General features: G+C 41.8%; 1 pseudogene across 1 annotated transcript in view; it reads right to left on the reverse strand.

Moving 5' to 3' along the window:
• The window catches only part of LOC147725357 (cytosolic beta-glucosidase-like), a 328336-nt pseudogene extending 314951 nt beyond the window's left edge, over positions 1–13385 (reverse strand). The window contains exons 1-2 of the transcript XR_015309776.1: positions 13286–13385; positions 12793–12964 (exon numbers count right to left, since the gene is read on the reverse strand). The product of XR_015309776.1 is annotated as a cytosolic beta-glucosidase-like (transcript). The remainder of the gene's footprint in view (positions 1–12792; positions 12965–13285) is intronic.
• Positions 13386–22894: the final 9509 nt, after the last annotated feature.

The raw sequence follows: 22894 nt of genomic DNA on the forward strand, positions 1-22894 counted from the left end.
AATTCTCTAATAGCGGATCACAAATTGCGATTTGCTATTAGGGAATGCTTTCTCATTAATGGGAAAGCATTCGCAATTTGTGAATACCAAATAGGTAATCGCGAATTGCAAATGCAATTGCAGGGGTGCTACGGGCCTAAGGCCCCCCTGATTCACTCACCTAAGGGCATGTGAATGCACCACGTGGCACTTTAAAAAATGCAATATTGTGCATTTTTCCAAGGATTTACAAATTAACATCAACTTGAAGTTTATGTTAATTTACAATTCCTTAATACAAAGTCGCCTTTTGAAAATGCTTTTTGAACTTCATTTAGGCAATCGCACCACTGTGACATTTGGGTCAAAATTATTATAGGACCATAACCTCTTCCTCATAGTGGAAATTATAGGTTTATCAGTAGTCAAAGCTAAATGTATCCTCTTTGAGGCAGGGCTTAAAAAGCTCGACTTGCCCATTACACTGGGGATCATATAAGAAGTGGTTATGTGAGAGATGTTAAGTGCACCAAGAAATCATGTCGTTTAGCGTGATTTCAATTGCACACTATTGTCGACAACCCATTTTATTGAAAACCTCCATCAAAAATTCGATTACAGTCGAGGTAAAGATACTGTCCATAATTTTAACCTCAACACTAAGATGGCGCATCTTAGTGTTGGAGGAAGTTTCTTAAATAGACCCATATGATTGAGTTTTTTCCATCCATGCTGGGCCAAGTGACAGGCTCCAATGGTGCAGTAGAGCATCTGAAACATCTATGCAACTAGCACAATCATCATAATTCCCGAAAAAACATTTTGCATCCATATTCCTGCAAAGCCTCGGAAAACTTGTTCTAACAATGAGCCTATGCATATTCTGTGGGGAACACATTTATCATTCTGAAAAACTATGTCTTCAGAAAATAGAGCAAAGAAATGAAGGGAACTCTACAGGGTCTTGAGTATTGTCCAACTTTCCTGAGTGTATTGTTTGACTTTTTCATAGGTAGCATGATTAGAGTCTTCAGACTTCCACTTTCCTTCTGTTGTGGGGTAGCCAGGCAAGGCGCACACTTCCTTCCCCTTTGGTTACAACATCCATCTCCTCATTTTAACACATTTCACTTTCCCCATCCCTACACGGTAAGCATGATAAACAGTCAGCTCTTTGTTTCTTTTCCCCGGTACATAAAACGTTTCAAAAGGGTATTTCTGCATTTTGAAACATAATCTGCAATACATGTAGTGGCTCACAACCCTCCCCCTGCTGACAGTATACAGCAGTATGCAAACCAGAGGCTTCAACTCAGTTGTCACCTTTGCCATTTTCTTGCGACAACATAGCTCCCCGTCCTTAAGCATTTGTGTTTCCCCAGGGAAAGGATTGTAACATTTATTTATTTATTTATTCATTTGAATTTGTAAAGCGCGTAGCTGCCACAGCAACGAGGCGTCCCCTAACATGGGGGCTCACGCACTTTGTTCCTTGACCTTTTCAATAGCAGATTGTTGTTCCTTACTTAATGAACTTCTCGTCCTTACGTAATATGCACTTCATAGGCTCAATCAGAGTAGCAAAGTGTTACACAAATTTGAAGTATTATTCAGATAAACCCAAAAAAGAGCAAAAGACTTTCCTCGTTGTTTGATGGGGATGCTTCTTCTATATCTCATGCAAGGGTCAATTTCGGAACCTCTCCACTGGCTGAAATGGAGTGTCCTAAATAGTCAAACATTTGATTTGAAAAGTTTGCATTTCTCGGGTGGTAGCACAAGCCCTTTATGTTCCAATCGAAACAAACTGCTTTCTAATACTTCCATATGGTCCTTCTGATTCCTTGTGAAGATTAAATTATCATCCTGAAAAACACTTAACTTTGTTATCCAAGTCCTTGAACATATGGAACATGGCCCGCTAGAATACTGTTGAGGCTGATACAAGCCAAAAGGCATTTTTTAATATCTAAACATTCCAACGGATGTTATCAAGGTCATTAAGTGTCTCGATTCCTCTGCCAATTCTATCTGGTTGTAAGCTTGGTAGAGGTTGAGGTTATAAAACCTGGTTGCACGATCGAGAAGCAAAATCATCTCAATCATCTTAGGCAAGAGATGTGCGTCCATCACAATGGAAGCATTCAAAGCTCTTAAATCCACACATGAATGTAACTCCGCAATTGTTTTTTTTTTTTTTGCCAGAACGATGAGGGTGATCTACTCAGAGGGTTCGGTTTCCTCTATAATGTCCTCTCATTGTAGAGCTTCTAATCGATCTTGCAGTTTTTTGGAAACAACCAAAGATACTTCCCTAAGTTACTGACAGAAAGGTGTAGTATGCACCAGGATTTTGATAGAGTACACAAAGTTTTTCCCGCACCAATACTAAATATGTTAGGATACAGATTAAAGACTTGATCGTCGTTGCCCAAACCATTTACAGTTAGAGCATGATCTGGCAAGAAGGGGTCCAGACTGTATTTTCTAATTGCGGGTCCTTCCAGACCAGTAAGCACACCCCTTTGTTGGTCATGTAGATCTTAGCTCACCAGCCCTTTAACTTAATGTGAGTAGATAAGTACCCCATAAAGTGATTGAGTCTTCCAGCAAATAACACAGCTCTTATATCTAGTTCTCACCTCATATGCATCAATGAGGTAAATGATCACTGAAATTCCTCTCTGGTTATGACAGTGTAAGGAGAACCTGACTATGTCATTACAAGTTCCTTACCCATGACGTTCAATGTACACATTGGAAATGTGCCTAATTCAGTGTCTTTGAAGTCCTTTACATCCTAATACACAAGTACAATTTTCTTTGTTTCGGATTCCAAGTCTTCCTTCACAAAACAAGATGCAGCTTTGTCTTCCAACATACTTGAACTATCCTTGAGTTTGTATGGTGTTTTCCTTCCATGAAATCATTTGCAAAATACTCTATCTTGCTACAGATTGTGTTTAAGGCAGGGTACTACTTGAAGGATGGTAGATGGAATGTGTTACCACACTGGTAACTTTCTTCTAGTTCCTATCTGTTTGTATCTTTAAAAATCACTAATTTCTTGTTTGCTTACAACATAAATCTCAATATGTTGCTTCTTTTACATGCCATCTGCTAACTTCTTTTACTAAAGGCACAGATTGATCTATAGCCTTCCTAGATTTTATCCCTTCATCAAGATCTGAGTTGACTAGGACCCACAACTTCTTCTGAATGCATTTACTGCAAGTGTTGACCCTGGCTTGGTCTTGCAAAATGTCATTGTTTTTTCTTTCAAAATCACAAGTTACTGAAAGTCCAGTGAAATCACTGAAAGGCCTCTCCTTCCTTCCTCCATGTATAGAAGTGGTAGCTTTAAAGTGTAATGCTAATTTAATTTTTTTTGTCCTCATTAGCCTCAGATTCACCTTCCACAGCACATTTGTCCTAATATCTTGCCAGTTGGTTCTGATACTGCCCCAACATCCATAACCTGCCAAATGCACTTCAAAGCATTCTCCCTTCCACTCAGCTCTCCCATCAGAACAAATAGAAAGACCGAGAAAGAAAGCAAAAGAGGGGAGTAGCATGTGCTTGTACTGAGGTCTGGTTAGGCGTAATCACTGGACAGTCCCTTCCTATCCCTTATCCCTCCCTTGCCAGCCGATACGCCACAGGAAGCCAAAAGGCATATCACTTCTTCTCTGGGGATACTGCATGCAACCTAAATATGTTTTCCATGGACTCCCGCCACTCATTATACATAGGGGGATTCGTCCAAGTCCGCTTCCTGCACAATTCTCTCCATGCCAGCAGAACTGCATAGAAGATTCATTTTAGCTTCTCCTTATCAGACTCCCTCACATCCGAAGCCACACCAAAGAAGACAAGGAGAGGGCTTACCGGAGGCTGTACGTTCAGAATGTCTGCAATAACCTTACTCACATCACCCCAGAATACCTGAATCATGGGACACTCCAAGAACATGTGCAGATCGTCTGCCATCCTCTGACCGCATTTAGGACATGCCACCACTCCTCCGTTTCCAAACGTCGATAACTTATATGGTGTCCAGTATACTCTATGAATTGAGAAAATATGGTTTCTTCTTAAATAGGCAGGCTAAATCACTTGATAAAGCATAGAAAAAGATACTTGCCATAACTTCTCTAAAGCTGCTTCTGGCAAGCATCTCCCCCACAGCTCTTGCGGCAGCGTGAACTTCTCATCCGTTATCCGTTTCTTCCATCAGCAGCCAGTACCAGTATGAGGTTTCCTTCTTCTTTGGTATATCAAAAATCAAGCTTTCTTCAAACTAGTTTGAGCCCCCTATCTTTCTGTCCGATGGCTGGAACAAGCTCTGGATTTGTAAATATTTAAACCTTGACACTTGATGGTTTGTTTTACGTTGAAGTTCCTCCCATGAGATCAGTTGTTCTCCCTCCAGTAGGTCCTTCTATCTCACGATGCCAGCTTTCATCAACGGACCTGCCAATTTATCCTTAGTCCAGACCAGAGATCCTGGGGAATCCCAGATAGGGGCGAGAAAGCTGTAGTATAGCAGTTTTAGTTTCCTTTTAATCCTATACCAAGTTTCCGCCATGCCTTACAGAATTTTTAGCCTCACCTTTTTAAAGTCTCTTTGGTCTGCAAACTTCATCATAATGCCAGGATTATCTCCTTGTACTCCTTTCAACATTCCTGAGAAAAACCTGACAATTTCAGGAGCATGAGGGTTTGTCAAGAAGCATCCTGACATTTTTAAGTAAAAAAGCCCACACATAAAATTGCAAATCCAGAAGAGCAAACCCTCCTGTTTCCCTCCTCTTCCTCAGCTTCCAGGAAATACGCGTCCCATTTACTGCCCAAATAAAAGTACTGGTCTAACCCTGTAATTTCATAAACCACCCTTCTTTAAACGGCAGGGGTATTGCATTAAAGAGAAAAGTAAACTTCTGGAGTATGACCATTTTCACTAAATTTGCTCTTCCATAAATTGTTAAAGGAAGGTATGCCCAGCTTGCCATCAAATCACACCTCTTTCTTTACTCTATTAAAATGTGTTTCTGAGAGTTTCGTAATGTCTTGTGTCACTCTACCTCCCAAATATCTCATCTTAGTTTTGAATCTCTCAATACCCCGGTCTATGTTTCAAATCATAATCTCGGTCTTCCCCCTATATATCCTGAGACTTTCCCAAAGTCCTTAGCTATTCTACCCACCTGCCTCATTGAGGCCTGCAGATCCGCAGTATAGATCATCAGATTACCAGCATACAGTGCTTGTTTTTTTACCCAACCCTTGCATTGAAAGGTGCAATCCTCAGTTCTTCCTTCAGTTTTTTCGCCAGTGGTTCCATATACAAATCAAACAACAACAGAGACAAAAGGCACCCTTGTCTTGTCCCTCTCGTGATCTTAAATGATGGTGTAAATATGCCATTCACAAGGACTTTTGCCCTTGGTGCCTTGTAGATTTCCGCTATTGTTTTGCAAAATCTGTCTCCTATAGGGGCTTTCAGCACTGATTCCAAAAAGGCCCAGTTCACCCAATCAAAGGCCTTAGTTTAATCTGAAGCTATGACTGCTATGGGGGTGTTATTAGCCGAGGCCAAACCTATCGCCCCTGTAAGGGAGTAGGTAAGCTCACGTAGTGCCCTCCCTTGTATAAAACCCTTCTAATCTTAATGGACGAGATGCCTCATGATACCATTAAGTCGCTCCGTCAAGATTTTAGCGAAGATATTGTAATCACAATTCAAAAGTGCCACCGGCCTATATAAATCGCAACTTTTTTCACTCTTCCCAGGTTTCAAGATCAAAGAAATTGTAGCTTCTGACCAAAACTCTGGTTGAGGTGCCCTATCCATAAAGATTTCATTCAACAGTTTGTTTACTCTGAGAGAACATGGCGGCCGGCTAGTGGCGGGTCATGGGAGCTCCTCCGAGCGTGCAAGCTAGAGGGACTACGGGAGGCTCCAAGTGGATTATTCGGATTGATGATGGATGAGGAAGTTATCTAATCGAAAGAGAAAAGTAGGGAGAGCACTACAATTGATTGGGAGTCTGACTCTGAAATACGGACTATGGCGAGGGCTTTGCACGGCACTCTCGCAACTGGTGGGGGTTCCCTTAGGCTGCCCTAGGTTTTGTCTCTGAGCCGAGGATTGTTTGGAGGAGAATGGCGTACATTTGGCACTTACCGGCTTTAGGGGTTCTGACACCTCCAGGCTATTGTGAAGTTGTGGCCGTGGTGCCAGAGAAAACTGGAAGCGGCAGCCACGGTGGGTGTTGACAACAGTGAGCAGTGCTGGTGGATAGCCGCGCTGGGGACAGGAGAGGGAGGCAGGCTGCAGCAAGGATTTCCTTCTGAGGGAGGGGAGGCGGAGAAGGCCTCAGAGCATCATTGTTGGCAGACCCGAGGGAAACTGAGGAAAGTGATGCATGGCAGCAAGACGAGAAGCAACAACAGAAGGCTAGAGGAGAGGGGAAAATGCGGCATCAGGGGGCTGAAGGAAACACAGTAGACTTAAGGAGCAGGAACAAAAGTGAGGTTAATCCGCCGGGTCTGGGGAGGTATAAGCTGAGGAGTGCGAAGAGGGGAAAAGTCCTGTTCGAGCAGAGTTTAGCGGGGTTTGCATTTAGATGGAAGGGTAAAGAAAGTAAGCGCGGAAAGGAAAGCCCCAGTAGTGAGTAATACAGTCGTAAAGAAACCGAGGTCAGAGAAGCTAGACGGGCTGGTAAAGAAGTGTATGAACACATCCCAGAAGCTGAAGGTCCACCGGTCTCTTATGACTTTTTTCAAGGTACTCCCAAAGACTTTAATACTAAGTGAGGTAGGAATTTCGGGAAGGAGGGGAAAGGGAGCAGGGTGGGGAGAGACAATCGATCACCCAGTAGAGAAGGCACTGGCCGGTTGGGGGAGTGTTTGTAGCCTCAATAGGTTTGAGTCACTGCAGGTGGATGATACAGGTGTTTTAGAGAGCCCTGAAAATTTGGATTTCACCAGAGCCCCTCAACGAGACCCAGAGGTGGGAGAGGCCACTCTGGCTGGATGAAAAGAACAGGGACACCAGGAATGGGAGAAAAGGATGGAAAACAATCAAAGGAGAAATAATTTATGGATCCTAAATGTGCCGATCTGAAAGGGTTCATAGTTAAGTTGATTAAAACAGGGCTACAACTAGAAGAGTCAGATCAGGAGATTGGCAGAGATATTGAGAGAGAGCTCACAGGGATCCTTTTAGGCTTAACTCGAACAGAAACAAACCAAGAAAGGTCCTGGTAAATTTCCTTACTTACTCTATGGAAGAAAAGACATTATCTCGAGCATTGAAATTGAAAGCTGTCAAAGTAGATGGGCTTTCTTGCGAAATCAGATAAGATCTTTCCTATATCATATCTAACAGACAATGGGAAGAGCATGGACCAATTGAAGAAATTAGGGGCCTCAGTGCAGATGAAGTTTCCGGCGGTGCTAAAAGTAATGATGAACAACAAGATGTACAACTTTAGAGTAGTAAGTGAAGTGGAGGCTTGCAGGCAGCATGAATACAAAGGAATTGAATATAGAATGGAAGAATAGTACTCCTGATGTTTATTTGGTTTTGAGCAAGGCACACTCGGAGGGTAACCCAAAAGCTAAGGCCATTCAGTTGTGGGGTAGGTTCTCCATGGGAGGAGGGTGTGGGGGACACTGGGTGGGGAGCATTCAGGGGGAAAAACTAAGAAAACTCCTCAGGAGCCGACAATTTGCCGACTGTGAAATGCATCAAGGAGGCTTATGGGTGGCGGGCAGAAGCTAAATCTTAAGATTCTATCCTGGGAACATGAATGGGTTAAGGGTGAGGGCAAGGAGGGGGTGAATTTTACTATATATTAAAGATTCTCCTGCCCTGGTCTTTATTTTACAGGAGACACACCTGATAGAGAAAGAGTGCAAGGAGATATTTAAGTCTCAAATGTGGGTGCAGCAACTGGTGTATACTAAGCACACACTGGTAACTAAAGAGGTGGCGATTCTGAGAAAAAAGAGTCTATAAGATCACTATTACAGATAGTATTACTGACAGCAGAGGCAGGTGAGTTGTAGCGAAATTGAGAGCGGGGTGACAAGGCTTCAAAATGGCAAGTTATTAAAGGCCAAACATAGATGATATAACACCTCTAAAAGAGCTGTTGGCGGAGTAACACTGCTATTCTGATCAGATTATTCTGGCCAGAGATTTCAATGCGGTGCTAGATAGTTCCTTGGATCGATCAATGAGGAGTAGAGCAATTGTTACTTATAAGATGGAGGCCCAGATAAAATTAATGATGGAACAACTGGGTTTGTGTGATGTCTGGAGATGGAGAATGGGGGACAGAAGAGGGCATACATACTCCAATAGGAAATACCGTCATCAGTCCAGAGTGGATTACTTTCTATTAGACTCTTGACTAAAAGATCAATTACAAGCTATTAAAGATAGTGGGGCTCAGTCATTAGACCACTCAGCGGTTCTGTTAGAGATAGCTCTTGCAGAGGATAGTATATCGACTAGGTGGACTATGGAATGTAATCTGTTATTGGATCAGGTAGTAGTGGAGAGATTGAAGGAGGAGACTGCTGAGTTTTTTTTTCAACTGGGGCTCTGCCCCTGCTGGAGTAGTGTGGGACACGTACAAAGCTTATTCGAGGGGGAAGCTAATAAGCTGTTGGCAGCTAAGAGGAGAGTCTTCCGGGAAGCAGTTAGGAAGATAGAAGAAAAGATAAGACTATCAGAAGATGAAATGGCAAGTACAAACCAGAGAGTCTAGACAGCCTGAATTATTTGATGTGAAGCTTAAATTAGCTACCATTCTCAGAAATAGAGTCAGGGAGAGGTGGTAAGCAAACTTGCGCATTTTGAGTATGGGGAGAATTGTGGGCAGCTATTAGCGTGGCAAACCAAGAAAGATCAGGTGAAGAATCTAATACAAGAATACCGGAACATTGATAACATACAGAAAAGAGGTTGAGGGAGTCTTTTACAGCTACTTCATGAATCTGTATAAAGGGGATCTGGTGACTTCAGAAGAAGAGAGGGGCAATTCGTTGAATCAGGGTTCTATAGACTCTTTGGATGAAGAATAAAACTCGATTTTAAATGCACAACTCTAGGTATATGAAGAAGTGGAGCAGGCACTGAAGAAGAGCAAACGGGGGAAAGCCCCAGGCCCAGATGGTCTCCCACAGGAAGTTTACAGTGCATTAGCGGGTACCTTGACTACGATTCTAAAGTGTAATGCTTATTGTTGGATTATTGAATCAGATATTATCAGGGCAAGCTATTTGTAGGGCCTTTTGACCCGAACTGAGAAGAAAGCTTGAGCTGACCTAGAACAGGTGTTTTGCTCATTTAGAAAGCAAGTATTATTTTTATCGTGACACATTTACTGTGCTTTCAAAGACAGAGGTCAAATAGCAACTTATGTCTTCTTACAAACTGCTGCTTATTTTATTATCGAGATTGGGGTTTACTTTTCTTTACCTGACAGCAAAGCTACAAGGTCTTGTAAAGTAAAGTGTCTGACAATTTACTTGGCTATTGGAAGGGTGAAAGGAAAGACTGTAGGAGATCAGATTTTTTTTCTAACACGTAACATTTAAAAAACTTGTAAATGAACAGTAAAAATATTTCAAAATATATCTCCTTTTTTTGGAAAGAACACAAGCAGCTTAGCACTGGTTAGGAGTGGTAAAATGCACAGAGGCATAAGGCCGACAAAAACGAGATCAGCATAAATGGGAGGGGTGAAGGAAAAAGTTTTGGGAGAAGACCACCCTAGGCTGACAGGTCTAACAGGGAGAAAGTAGGAATGTCAAGATTGAAGGCTAAAGAATTATAATTTAAAACCTTCTTTAGTGGTAAAGTTGTATTTTAAGTCACAATTCAGAAAATGACACTTTTAGTTAATTGGTATTTTCTCGTTAATTGGCAGTTGGTCTTCGTGTACTGCTCCCAGACAGTAAGGCAAAGGAGGATAGGTATTGGTAGGACCATCTCTGATTCGATGAGAGGGAGGAGGATACACTTGCACAGCACAAAGCATCTGCCTGAGCACACTCACAAAAGGTTATACATAAGTCTTTTGTAAGCCGAGACAAGCTGGGCCAGGGCAAAAAAAGCAAGAAATTCCACGAAACTCTGGGGGTGGAAACCTCTAGAACCTTTTCCTACTTTAAAGTGGGCACCAGGTATAAATAATGCACCCTAATTTCTAACTCTTCCATACTCCTTTGGTTCTGTGGAAGATTCAGAAGGACTCTGCTGCTCTGCAAGAAGGACTGAAACTTTGTTGCCCTGCAGCCTGAGTGAAAAGGACACAACCTGCATTTTGATTCCAGGACCACCAGAGTGACTCCAATGGCTAGTTGTTTGGCATTCGCCTCTTAGCTGATGCCCGATGCCTCGCTGGTCTCTCTAAAGGGTTGCTGAAGAGCCGGGCCGAGAATCCCCGTCCTGTCTCTGGACCCGATTGCTGCTGCCTTTTTCTTCAGACAACCCGCCTGCTTTGCCTCTTTACCAGACCTGGAAACACACGGCGGAGGTGAGAGGGTACCAGCGCCACTCTCCACGGCTGCTCTGAGCCCCTCATACTTAAACCTTATCGGAGAGGCGCCCCATCCGATTCGCCTAATGTTGCTGCTGCTTCACCTCCTTGGTAGACTTTGGGCTGATTTGAGTCACAGCGGAGGTTTGGAAGTTGCACATCTCTCCACGACTATGCTTGAGCCCATCTTTCTACTATCGCTCTGGTAGGAGGCCCCCTCCTGCTTCCCTTTAAACTTTGTTTTTGACTTTGCTGCCTCCCGTTCTGCAAACAGCTGCCTTGGCACCTGTGGTCTTTCTTCCCTGACCCCCGGTCTCCGGATTGGACTCCTCTGCCCCAGCTCCTCATGGACGATGAGGCTGTGACTTTGGGGCGGACTGCCTTTCTCCCACCGGACTGGCTGGCTATGGCAGCCCTCTTCCTGGACTTTCGGACTTGGATTTTTGTGCTCCCCGCCATTTTCTTTTTATGACTCGCTTCTTCTTCTACCTTTCTCCGGATCCGCCATTTTAGCGATCTAAGATCTCCCCCTCTGTCCTAGCGATCTTTCTATTGTCTCTCCTATCGCCTCTGACACACTCCTCGCTGTCTTACTCGTTACTATCTGCTTCCCTCTCTCGTTTGTCTCACTTTCCTGCCCTTCTCTGGCTTACTTCTCCTTTCTCTCTCTCCCCCTCTTCCCACCCCTGCTCCTTAGATTCTTCTGGTCTCTTACTCTCTGCTGCTTTTACAACTATGTCATTGCTTTTCGTTACCTCACTCAGAGCCTTCGTTTCTGCCTTCCTCGAGTATTCTCATTTCCCTACCCCCCGTTTTTTTAAATGTGTAACTTTTTTTTAAATGCGTAACTTTTTTTAAATGTGTAACTTTATGTAATTTATTGTACTTCTGTGGTTACTCTTGTAAAGCGCTCTGATACTTCCGGGTCTAGCCAGCGCTATATAAAACTCTAGTAAATAAAAATCCTGATCAGAGCCTAAAGGAAAGAAAGGGCTCCAACCACCTTGAACCCAGCACCTGGACTCTAGCTGCTTTAAGTATTGCCCCAATTGATGCCACCCCAGTCCTGGACCCTTGGAAGTTGGCCGAAGATGATCTGCCAGGCCAAATGTGGTCCTGTAAGCAGAACTGATACAGCACAATGCATCTCCTCGCAGCCCCATGGGAGCACCCTGGAGCGTGTCACTGCCCGCAGTCTTCTCGGAACCACCGCTGCATGTCGCATCAGGACACATGTCTTCGCATCACAGCCCCGCAACCTTTCAGGACCACCGCTAGGTGACACATCATCAATGCGGGATCTTTCAATGCTCCGCAAACCAGGATTGAAGGCACTTTGTTGAGCAGGCTTAATTTGGTCCATGTATCTGGCCCGCGCTCCTTCGAGGTCAGCGTGAACTTGCGACCAGATATCCCTAGTTGGCGCTTTGTGCTTCTACACACTATTTTCACGTAAGATTTTTCAAACTGCATATCTCTGGTTCTACTGATTAGATTTTTGCCATTTTGGTCTTAAATACTTTATTGCATTTTACACCATTTTTCTCCATTACTGTGGGAATTTTCTTGTGCTGCATTTTCACTTTGCCTCTAAGTTTAGCCTGTCTACTTGTGCAATGGTACCAGATGGTGAAGCACAAGCTTGTGACTTCACCCTGCCAGGTATTATGGTTGTTGCTTGAGTAGAGTTTAACCCCCCATCCCACAACCAATAATCCAATTCACCCTGCCAGGTATTATGGTTGTTGCTTGAGTAGAGTTTCACCCCTTCCCCCAACCAATAACCCAATTCACCCTGCCAGGTATTGTGGTTGTTGCTTGAGTAGAGTTTAACCCCCATCTCACAACCAATAACCCAATTCACCCTGCCAGGTATTATGGTTGTTGCTTGAGTAGAATTTCACTCCCGTCCCCCAACCAATAATCCATTTTCAAACAATAAGCAAATACTATGTTCTAAACTTTATATTTAGAAACTGTCATAACTTTTAGAGAAATTTTATTACGCTGGCGGGCCAGTATTTATTTGGCAATGGGTTATATGTGAAATTGTAGCGCATAGTGTAGGCAGAAGAGCCACATTTTCCCATCTCACTCCAAGATATAGGTTTTGAGGGTGCATGAAACAAACTAATTGGGTCAGCACAATAACCCAAGTTGATCTACAAAGCACATATCCCCTTGGGCTAACAACAAACCCACCTAATGCAGACACACAAACAACAGCCTATATCATGTAAAAGGGAGCTTTTACCTTCAATCTGATAGGCTGCCGTGGATGCTCCCCATGCAAACCCCACTGGGAAAGAGGAATTGTGATGCTTGCTGCATGAATCCATTTGTAGAATCGCCTGCACTTATAACCAAGTAGTGGGAAAGTTCAACTCTTTCCACTTTTGATCTTCAGTCTTTGATTGAATATGGGACTGTATCCAGTTGAAAACAGTAAATAGAAATAAGCTATTAGTTATATATAATTGACATTTAAATATCCATTCAATGCTATTTAAATTAATTCCATTGGCTACATACCCGTCATGCCACATGCAGATTTCAAGTACTTAGGAGATTTATTGTTATCAATTCGTCAACACTTAAAGACTTTACTCAATTGTATTAAGTTAAACATTTGTGCACACAGATCAGGGTATTTCTGATTCAGCTGGTTAGGCAAAATAAGGCGCTTAAATTTAGTTAACTCTGGAGAACGAAGCAGGAAGCTAATCGTATTAAAAAAAATACACTACCTGGTCCTATCCCCTGGTTGCAGGGGTTCACCCCTGGTAATGCCCTCGAAAGCGCTGCTGTCTCTCCTCCTGGTTACTAGTAAGAGCTTGCTGGCTGGCGGTGCCAGTGGAGTTTGCCCTGCCTCGTGTGCAGGGTCTTACATTTCACACTGGTCACGAGTTCTGATTGCTTTATAGACCATACAAATCTGACAACAGCAGACCTTTGCACAAAATGTGCTCTATTAATAATAAGACCATTGTACGCAGTTAGCATGTTTCAGAAGGCCATAAAATGTTAAAAGCATTATTTTGAAAGTAGCAGGATGTGCAGCCAGCAACACAGCTGCAGAATGAAAATGCCAAGCAATTATTTTTTATCACTAAGATGAAGGAGCACAAGCCCCACCACGAAGCCTTAACACAGGTGTGTGTGTTTATCATAGTGGTGGTTGGGTCACTGGGGAGCGAGGGCGCATCCCAACAAGAGAGTGCCCCCAAACTAAGAGATCCAGAGACAGGCAGCGTCAGCAATGATGACAAAGGATCCCTTCGGGCACGTCTCAAGCTGAACAATCATTTTCCAACACATATTGTGCATACCATTGACTTGCTTCATTATACTTGAATAATGCATGTGTATATGTGTTTTGGGAGCAGGATTCTCTTTACGTCCGTTTAAGGCTGTATTCATTTCTTGCAGCAGTAAGAAGAGACTGCTTTTACTTTCCTGGCCCGTGCTTCACCAAGGCTGGGGTAAGATTAGGAACGCATTGATAGAAGGCAAGGCAAGAAGGCAGCATGGTGGTGGGAGTCTTATCACCCCGGAAGTGCAAACCAGCAGACCCCACGTTACGGAGAATCGATATCAGACTGAAGACCCCATATTCATCTCAGATTATCAAGAAAGACCAGGACTTTCTCCACTAAACAAAAGGAAATAAAAGAAAGACATGGATTCCCCCAAATAATGAGGAACTATAGAAGTGTTAAACTAAACAGAGCAAATCAAGGACGATAGAATTACTGCGCAAAAGATTTATTTTCCCGGCACCTGCACTGAGATTATTACGTGGCTGCGTACTGGAGGACAATATGTACTAAGGTGTCTATGACCTTCACTCCCCGTAAAATCAATCTTGTGCACAGCTACAGACAACAAGGGGCATTCAAAGAGAGAAAAAAATACCAGTGTTATACATATTTCGACGATATTCTACAGATACTAAAAATAATCAAACAGGTTTTTTGAAAAAATCAGTCTACGCTTCATCAAAATAAGTTAAAGTTCATGTTGTACACCAGTCTATATGTAATATACGAATGACGGCCACCTGACGAAGGCCTTTTGGCCGAAACGCGTTGTGTTCCATTCTACCGCATTTGCCTTCTTCACAAAACTTTTCCACCGACTGAATATATCGTATAGCACTTTTTTGTATCTGTGTTGATATTGTTTTGTTTTCTGTCAATATGTGTACTATATGTCATTGAATGTTATTTATATGAATTACATATGTCTTTTATGAACTAAGTGAGATAAAAATGATAAAGAGTTCTTTTCTATATCAAAAAATACAAAAAGTAAATAAATAGAATGAAAAATTAAATAATCAAATAATTTTGATATATTACTGTCTCAGCGAATTATTATTGTCTATTACATAGAATTTGAAATAAGGTCGAAATAAGGGCGATATAATTATCATTGGTTTGCTAATCATTTTCTTTCTCAAATGGTGGGAGTCTTATCTTCATCCTAGGGATGCATGCCATAAAAAACTAAGAAACCCTGGAAGAGGTACCTTGAGGCCTGGCCCTAATCAAGTCTGGCCTACTCAATTATCCAATGTGTTGTTGCGTAACTTTCTTGATGTATATCTGTATCTACAAATTTACACTGCTTTCTCAGCCAGTGCATTTGAGCTGGTGTTGTCCCTCCTCTGCTCATATGCTCTGTCATTATGGGCTATTTAGAGTCTGCCAGCCTAAGTAGCCTCAGGATGCATCACAGATGAGTCGAACACTGATGTGTGTATTAGCTTGGATCTCCTGGGTTAGGGCAATGTGCCCCTTTCCTTTTTTTCACCTACATTTGCTGAGGTGACTCCATTTTTACCTTGGGCTGCCTCGAATTTCTTGAACAAAGCAGCAGTCTGGCATATGTTCTTATCAAGAAATGTCAGGCCTAAGAGAAGTATCAAATGATCCAGGAGTGTTCATCGGAAGATTACTGGCTGTGATCGATGCCTCATCCTTTTCAGCAGAATCGATACTTCTTTAATAAGCACATATACACTACAATAATATGTTATTTATGTATATGTTATTTGCAAGCCTAAAGATAAACGCACTGGGAAAGCTGAGTTGCTGCAGCACAATGTCCCCTCAGTTGCATGTAACAAGCAATGACTGGGCACTTAGCTGCACTTCTTCGCTGCTCATATTCATAGGACGGATTACCTTAGTTCTCGTCTACATGCGCAAAGGGCCACCTATATATGTGACTGCCTGTGGACAGGGCTGTCAGTGCCTTCAGAGATTAATGTGCAGTCCTGCTGTATATTATCAGGCCCAGTAGATGAGATGTTCCTATCTTGTTAATACTATGGAGAAGTGGGGTTCAGGTTGCACTCTACCCTTTGGACCAGGGGACAGAAGCAAGAAAAAGGCTGAAGATGGAGCTTTGAGAAACCCGAAAGAGATGCGGGATGGCCGAGACTTTTAGTCCACACAACATGCATGGCTGGTTTTTTATGCACTAGATTGATTTGTAAATCATACACCAAGCCCTTTCCTTGCTCTATACTGACGAGATAATAAAACATTTAAAATAAAAGGCTCAGGCTATCAAAAACAAGGTTACACGATTCCAGTAATATTATTTCACCAAAAGATGGGAGCCCCGCGTGAAAGGAGACACCTACAATTTAAGGTTGGATGCGATAAGAGTTTGTTCTGATGAACTATGCACAAAGCAGGTAAATTGTGGTGAATAAGACTTTAATCACGATGAGTAAAAAACACACCATCAACTGCCAACAATGGAATGTGGATAATCCCAGTGCAGGAGTAGAACCTTGTGGTAAAGCTCTATTAAAGCATTCTGAATTCTACACAAACACTTTCAAAGCATAACATATTAGCTCCTGTTTTTTAACAAATAAAATAAAATGCAATATAACTAAAAATAGAGAAAGAAATAAACTAAAAACAATAAAATAAGTTGTAATGTACAATAAGACAGCAACAATACCAAAAAGGAATTATAACAAGATCACTTGAATATTTAACACCAAGTCGATAGTATGCCTGAACTATGATACCAACTTCCACGGCACGTATCTCGTATGAGTGGAACTCCTTAATCCCACTTCAGTGGAGACTTCACTCGACTTAAGCAAGCTGTGGTTTGTTGACATTCCTGCTTTAGTACATGACATCAGAGTATCAACTTGCATTTTTACAATCTTACCAATATTCCACCAATGACCACCCTCTACCCATTGCAGCAGTTCCACATACTTGTTTTACTTTCACTGAATCTCCTTTTTATTTTTAAAAACTTTAATTTCTTTGATGAATTGCTAATATTAACATCTCCATCTGACATATTTTGAGTCAGTACAGAACCCAATCCGCACTTACTCAAATCCACTGTAATGTTACAAGGTATGCAGGGATCATAGGCTTTCAATGCCTTGGGATTTGCCATTTACGATTGAACTTTGGTAAATGTATCCTGGCAATCTTTATCCCACACAAGCTGAACTTTGTTCCTCAACAGGTTAGTCAAACTTTTCTTTTTTGTTGCATATCCTGGAATAAATCAGGCATAAAACTCACACAGTCCAATAAACAAGCATAATATGTCTTTATTCCTGGGACTGGGTCACTCAACCACTGCCCTGACTAGCCTCAGCCTTGAACTACTGGCTTCACACGAGATACTATGTCCTAAAAATTCAATGTCCCTCTTCCAGAACTCACTTTTCCCTTTTTACCAACCCCACCACATTATTCTCAAAAATGTAAAGTACTACTCTGGACACCCTATCATGATCTTCCAAGTGTTTTGCGAAAATCAGGACAATGTGCTAGAATACTAGGGCCCCTTGAATGTTCCCCAACAGCAGTTGCTGAATGATTCTCTGAAAGACAGAGGCAGATGCCAGCCCAAATGGTATTCAGAAAAATTGAAAAGATCCAAACGGCGAGTTGAAAACAGTGTAATCATGGGAAGATTATTCCAGCATCACCTGATGGTATGCTGATGCCAAATCAATTCTGCACAACCATTCCACCTCTCTTAGCTCTTCTAAAAGATCACTAATCTTGGGTTGTGGATGGGAATCTACCCAGATTTCTCTATTGAGACTCCTCAAATCAATACGTAGACACATTTCTCCATCGTGCTTAGGGGCACAGCCAGAAGTGACATTTATCAAGTTCAAGTTTTCAGTCCTCCCTGAGACTAAATGGAACATATGTAATCTGGTTCTTAACAGGTTTTGCTCCCTGTTTTACCTTTTTTTCATTGTTTGAAACCAACAATGTTTCCTAAGTTATTTGAAAAAACTTTGGGAAACTCATTGTAAATCATATCTGATGAAGATACGTCTTTGATAGCCATAACTTGTACAGTAGCACCTGGTTTGAGCACTATCCAAAGTTATTTGAAAAAACTTTGAGAAACTCATTGTAAATCATATCTGATGAAGATAAGTCTTTGATGACCATAACTTGTACAGTAGCAACCCTGATAAAACCACCCTAAAATATTGAGTCCTCTAACTGCTACATAAATCTTCCCTTGGATTTTGCATCCTTTGAATTCTAAGATGTTCTCAATTTAACCATCCAATTCTATCTTCCTACCATCATAAGAAACTGGTGCAATATCAGGCGTGAACAACATCCTTCACCCCATGTCTTTTGAAATAGCTGGGACTTCACCATCGTAATACGCACTCCTGAATCCACCAACAAATGTATCTCCCACCACTATGTCAACATGGGGTTCTACACACTTGCTCAGATCACCGCTGACCACTTCTTCATCAGTCACCACTACCATCATGTCCTGAAATTCCTTTACTATGTTATGTTTAGTTGGGCAGTCCTACTTTACCACATCTATGAAATGATACTTTTTTGGCAGGACACCCTTTGCGTTCCTTATCATGTGGGAGATTTCCGCATCAAAAACATATGTTGGTACGTTTGAAAACCTCTTCTCTGTATTTTTGGTATCTTACGTAAAGGATGGCTGTTGGTTCCAACCCTAACATTCTCTTTTGAAGGTTGTGCACCTAATTGTTTAAGAGATAGTTGAGCTAACTCCACACTTTTAGTCACCTAAATCACATCTTCCAAAGTTGGATCCTCAATTGTTAATAAGTTTTGTTGATTTTGTCTGTCTGAACAGTGACCAATGACCTGGTCCCTTACCAGTTGATCATAAAAAGCTCCAAATTAGCATGCTAATATATGAATCAACATTTTATCTCAGTATCTGCGTTCTTTTGAAAAATGTATGAGGTAATACTACTATACTGGATTGCACGTCAAACCTCGTGACTAATTATTTTATTACTTCTTCTCAAAAACAAGTTTCAAAATTATTTTATTACTTTTGGTAGTTCTCTAATTCATCCCCCTAAGTCAAAACTACATCTGGAAGAGATTTAAAAACTTCTCTACCTTCAAACCCTAATAAATACAGTAGTAAGAATTTTTCTATTTCTGGTCTGAAGTAAGACGCCCAGATCGCTCCAAGATACATTTCAAAGGCATCAAACCATTAAGTCCAGGGAATGGTTGGATTGCCTGGCGACTTTAAGAATGGAGGAGGAGGATTTGCTGATTACATGTCTGTATGCACCAACTAATCCCTCAAAGCTGAATGCAACACTTACATATACATAAACTCGTTACACCAACTAATCTCTCAAAGATGAAAGCAATACTTACATATACATAGACCTGTGTTACAATACTTAAATTATCAAGAACGTAATGAAATTGAGCTTTAGTACAACTCGTTGTGAAAATGTGTTGCTGAATCATGTGGTGAAAAACAACCCTGCAAGCTAGTCCAGGTACCCTATTGTTTAAGAGCTCTAACAAATGCTGTTGGCATCAAATTACGCATATTGTGATCAAAATGTACTGTTATAAATGACCTTAAGAGGATTGTCATGGATGTACAAACCATGCAGGTAATATTTCTCAAATTGCAGAACGAACACCAGCCTTGAATAAGCTGAATGAAAATATGCTTTCAACTACCGGTGTGCATGTCACCTTAGCAGTTTGCGACACACTCAAATGGTTTTAATGTACAATATTGTGTGCGCGTCACCGTTGACAAATCACACACCTGTTTATTTGAGTAAAATAAGGTGTGTGCATCACAGATAAAACATGCCACGCCTGTTTAATTGGAGGGAAGTGGCGTGTGCGCCACCGTATAAAATGACAGGCCTGGAAAGTCAATGTGGGCCAAGAGGTGTGCATGACACTGAGATAAAATCTGTAATGGAGACTGATGTGCGTGTCACCATTGATTTCTTTTCTCGAAGATATGCCATCTGGATTATTTTTCTCCTGGGTTCCAGTTACCTAAAATGGCATATAGAAGCTGTGTCACATTTCCAAAGCAACGTAACCGAAGTAGCGTGGAATTGCTTAGTTGCTAATGAGTACTGGTCGCTAGTTAACCGACACTTGTGACGCTGGTCACAATTCAGCATGCAGAGAAAATAACCTGATTGATCGACCACCCTTGGAGGCACCCAATAGATTCATGGCTACAAATGGCTGTTAGAAGGTACTTGTGCCGCCCTGGACGAGATCTATACAGTGACGTCTGCAAAGTTGAGCCACTCGAGATACACCACAGGTCGGACCATCAATTTCCTCATAACAATCTAATACAATATTCTGAATTATACTCAGACTTAAAAAGCATAGAGGTATTCCTTACTCAATGCAAACTGGAATTCACAAATTCTACCACTAAGGCTAAGATAGCTGATGAACCTAAAAAGCTCTGGCCTGGACTATCCCACATTGTTGGCGCAAATGATTGTGTAGAAGAACATGATGAGGGAAGTTTGGTTTGAAAAACATTATGTAAAACAGTCTCCTTCATGGAAGTTTATATCAATCAAACCGTTCGAGAATCGCCTCAGTCAAATTCATTTCAAATTTTTTACCAACAAGCATGCAAATTTACTAAAAGGCTTTCTTCAGGTCACTGCGACAACACCAGAATTTTGTATTGTGCCATATCTATTCAGCATTGCATTTTAATGATAATGGTGCATGCGCATATGTAAAACATAACAAGCAGCATGCAAAACAAGCGTGATGTACACTCAAACAGCATTGAATCGTGGAGCAAAAAATAACTACAGGACAAATCCACCAATTTTAGTGGTGGTGAGTCAGTTCAGAGGAACCACCCAGGACCTCTGCAGGTGAAAACAAAGAGTACAGACTGAGAGGAAGGAATGTCAGGACTAGCCTGGAAGCGAGGAACCAGATGGTAATGATGGAAGAAAAAGATGCAGTTTGCAAATGAGAAGGTCAAAAACATGCGCTCTGAGTACAAAACTTCCACAAACAATCTCTGTAAATTCTACAATTGCCCCTGGGACAAAACGGAATTGTGGAGTGACAGCCTAGAAAAACCATAAGTGGTCAATTGCAAGAGGACTATAAAAGAAATGTTTAAAAAGTGATGTGACATGATGCACTGAACAAAGGAGTAATTGGAGGAAAAAATAAAGTCAAAGCAGACAACAGGTGGGAGATACCCAGGAAGGATTCGCTGCAAATGAAGAACAGGTAGACGCTACTATTGCATCAGAAACGTGATTGGAATTCAAGGTACGGGCATAGCTGGTAAGAAGAATGAACCAACACCAACGAAGAATGTCCATTAATACAGATGTAGAACTTACAGCCTTTGCAGTCACATTCCAAGGTGTCTTCACTTTTTCATGTCCAATTCTATATCCTCCAATACCTATCCCTCAGCCCCAGTAAACATCCAATGCTGCTCAAGACAATTAAACAATGCAATGGATACATGCCAAGAAGAAGGGTTTAGGGGTGCAGACATGGCATTTATCTGGATTGAAGAAGTTACAACCATGCAAACATTTAACATAACAAGTCACACTGGGACAGTAATTAATCAACCATCTGAATGAAAGTGTTTATCATTTGCACAGAAGATAGTATTTAGGAAAAGTGGTAACATAAAAAATCAGCATACAACTTCAAAGGAAAAAGATATACACTGCAACCTATTGGTCATAAAATCAGTGCATGTGTGAGGTCCGTGAAAGGTCATCGTCAAACAGTGTTCCTATCCAACATGTTTAACGCCCTTTCTAATACATTTAATGCAACATGTGACACATTAAAATGGTGTTTTTTTACTGGTCATGGACATTTATTTTCATAACTCCATTAACATTCTAGCACATCTTTAAATGTAAGCTGTCACTGATGATGTCACTTATGTAAGGCATGATGAAACAACAATATGCAACATCTATTGTTCATCTTCTGCCTAGGTGGAAACAGTAGAGCAGACAAATGGGACAGACGTTTCTGAAAAGATTTCCATGACACCACCAATAATCAAACCATGTAATTGCTAGAGACTACAAAAAGCAGCCTCATTACAAGTGGCCCAGAGCGGTATCCTCAAAGGAGGTATGCCCCAGGGTCATTCCAAACGGACTGGTGTCTCTGTCTTTGGAAATACCAAGTCCACAAATGCCAGAAATACCAAACCCGTGTACTGAGGTTCACAGGCTGTGGATAGTTGCTGCACCTGTGCCCTCCTGCCCTGGTCCAGCAGAATGGTGGGAGATGCAAGTGATGCTCCCTTTTCTCCCCCACACCTGGTCTACTCTACCTAACCATCCTGACTCCCAGATCATTTGCCTCCACAAAGCCCCATACTCATTCGCCACCTTATACAAGCAGGTGATAAACGGATACGGATTTGAGGCTGTTACTTCTCACAGACGGGTATTCCCGGGTTTATGTGTTAGTTCGTATTCAAGGGTAAATAATGTATAATTCCTAGGTTTAGGTCTTGAGATGTAAAAATTCTGGATTGCATTTACCCACTCCCCTGTTTGCCTGGTTTAATTGCACCTAAAGTTGGGGATTTCATAATGCAGGCCTAAGTCTCCACAAAGAAAATACAAGCACCTATGGAATCAAGCTCCGCGTCAAACTAAACATTGATGACAGTGAGAGCCACTAATAAAGCTGTTAACTCAAAAATTGCAATCCATTGGGATGTCGACAAAAACACAAAACCATCTCACTGACTTTGAGAACAGGATAACTGATTGTCAGACAGACACTGCTACTGCTTTGAAGATCTCTTACCATCGATTCATGCAGATTTTGAAGCATCCAAAATAACCAAAAGCCCTTGAATGCAGTGTACAAGGGGGCAGAGTACTACAGCACCTTTATGACAGGAATGGAGCATGCCTCGCAGAACAGTAAGGTAGCCCTGCTGGGCAGTGCAGCACTAAAGGCCACTGCGAATTCCCTGCTACTGCATAAAACTGCTGGATAATTGGCAGAAGA

The sequence above is a fragment of the Lissotriton vulgaris genome, chromosome 3_2 (assembly GCF_964263255.1).
Source record: "Lissotriton vulgaris chromosome 3_2, aLisVul1.2, whole genome shotgun sequence".
Taxonomy (NCBI): domain Eukaryota; kingdom Metazoa; phylum Chordata; class Amphibia; order Caudata; family Salamandridae; genus Lissotriton; species Lissotriton vulgaris.